Source organism: Triturus cristatus, chromosome 4_1 (genome assembly GCF_964204655.1).
Source record: "Triturus cristatus chromosome 4_1, aTriCri1.1, whole genome shotgun sequence".
Lineage (NCBI taxonomy): Eukaryota > Metazoa > Chordata > Amphibia > Caudata > Salamandridae > Triturus > Triturus cristatus.
The window spans coordinates 137,288,204-137,290,703 of record NC_140585.1 but is presented as its reverse complement, the minus strand read 5'-3'; the positions used below and the strand labels follow the sequence as shown (position 1 = coordinate 137,290,703).

General features: G+C 39.9%; 1 non-coding gene across 1 annotated transcript; it reads left to right on the top strand.

The window, feature by feature from the left end:
• Window positions 1–1,095: 1,095 nt before the first annotated feature.
• TRNAR-CCU (transfer RNA arginine (anticodon CCU)) lies at window positions 1,096–1,168 on the top strand. Its single transcript has one exon. It is a non-coding gene; the product is annotated as a tRNA-Arg (tRNA).
• Window positions 1,169–2,500: the final 1,332 nt, after the last annotated feature.

Here is a 2,500-nt window from a genome sequence, read left to right as displayed (position 1 = left end):
GAGCATACAAATGAGCTTTAAACTCATGAGGAAAAAGGTTTGCATCCAAAAAGGAAACAAAAGCATATCGTACTCATAAAATTCTCAATATATAGATTCCAAAAAAGTGCTTCCAGCGAAAAGAGCTGAAAGAACACTATGGAATGTAAACCTGAATACCTTTCAATAATATGTTCTCCATCCATGCAGACCACCTACATGATAAAAATCATCTCAGGTGAACGGATGACCGCGTGACCTAATGGATAAGGCGTCTGACTTTGGATCAGAAGTTTGAGGGTTCGAGTCCCTTCGTGGTCGTTTTTGGCCAATGGTCACACAATCTGCTTTACATTCAGAGTGGGAAAAGTCTTTTCCAATACTCTTGTAGTCCTCACTTTCTCATTACTAATCATTAATAAAGTGGAGTACATACTGTAAACTCATTCAGGTTGCATCTTCAGTTTAACTACTTGTGCATTTTAGTGGCATTAAAAAGTGCTTCTATGCCGACGCACTGAATATGTAATAGGTTAGCAGAAGTTTGACGTGACAGAATGGGTTTTTAGCTTAAGTGTGTGTAGAAGAACTGCAAGGTGTGTGCCTATGTGTGCATAGAGTGCTACATTGGTAAAATCTGTATGATTTGGGCAGTTAAAGTGCTGATTTTGCCTCCGAGTAAGAAAAGTACTACACAAAATGTATAAAGGATCGGCACATTGGCTGCCTTTGCTGATGCCCCCGTTGCCTAATTTGTAGTGCAATGGTTAAGTTGCAGAGTGTGGTTGAACTTGGATAGGAGACTTGGTGCCTCTTTCCGTGTCCTGCTGATGATAAGGATGGCTTGATACCATTTTCTAAGCCCAGTATATTGAGAAAAGAAGTGAGTGAAGAAGAAGTGTGGAGTCGAAAGTGGTTCTCCAATTTCTCTCCACTTGCTAAAATTGCAAAGTCTCCATTATAGCATAGAAGAGAGCGTTAAAGTCGGGGATGGAAGAGGATGAAAATGGGAAGTTTACTTATAGAGAGAAGTGAGAAATGCCCTGTGTGCACCCACCGGTGTCTGACCATAGAATACATTTAAATAATGCCTCTAGAAAAGAGCTATGCATGTGTGCCTCAGTGGCCTAATGGATAAGGCACTGGCCTCCTAAGCCAGGGATTGTGGGTTCAAGTCCCATCTGAGGTGATAACAAAAATCCTCCCTCTATCTTTTCCAGAAAATTAGGTAGATTTATTACATGCTTCCTCTCAGAAGTTTATGAGGGATTAGTTACTTTGAAACAGTCCCATTTTACTTGTGTACACTTCACAGTCATGTTAGTGTTCTGAAACTGCAAAGTATATTTTTAAATGCCTATTTTTGTGAGGTGCATTTTTGACCGGCCAGAACATATTCCTTTGGAAAAAATGATTTGAATTGGATTGGTGTGAATCTTGTTTCTAGAGGTAGTGACAGGCTTTCAGCTACTTGAATAGGTCAAGCCAGGATACATAAAACGTATACAACCTATGTGAGTGTGAAAAATTAGCATATGCAGGAAGGAGCAATTTGTCCTACTTTCAAAACAGTTTCACTCCACGTCTGGAAACTTCCAGAGCTATGTAGAGAATACAAATGAGCTTTAAACTCATGAGAAAGAGGTTTGTATGGAAAAAGGAAAACAAAAGCATATCGTACTCATAAAATTCTCAATATATAGATTCCAAAAAAGTGCTTCCAGCGAAAAGAGCTGAAAGAACACTATGGGATGTAAACCTGAATACCTTTCAATTATATGTTCTCCATCTATGCATACCACCTACATGATAAAAATCATCTCAGGTGTACGGATAACCGCGTGGCCTAATGGATAAGGCGTCTGACTTCGGATCAGAAGATTGAGGGTTCGAGTCCCTTCGTGGTCGTTTTTGGCCAATGGTCACACAATCTGCTTTACATTCAGAGTGGAAAAAGTCTTTTCCAATACTCTTGTAGTCCTCACTTTCTCATTACTAATCATTAATAAAGTGGAGTACATACTGTAAACTCATTCAGGTTGCATCTTCAGTCTAACTACTTGTGCATTTTAGTGGCATTAAAAAGTGCTTCTATGCCGACGCACTGAATATGTAATAGGTTTGCAGAATTTTGACGTGACAGAATGGGTTTTTAGCTTAAGTGTGTGTAGAAGAACTGCAAGGTGTGTGCCTATGTGTGCATAGAGTGCTACATGTGTAAAATCTGTATGATTTGGGCAGTTAAAGTGCTGATTTTGCCTCCGAGTAAGAAAAGTACTACACAAAATGTATAAAGGAGCGGCACATTGGCTGCCTTTGCTGATGCCCCCGTTGCCTAATTTGTAGTGCAATGGTTAAGTTGCAGAGTGTGGTTGAACTTGGTTAGGAGACTTGGTGCCTCTTTCCGTGTCCTACTGATGATAAGGATGGCTTGATACCATTTTCTAAGCCCAGTATATTGAGAAAAGAAGTAAGTGAAGAAGAAGTGTGGAGTCGAAAGTGGTTCTCCAATTTCTCTCCA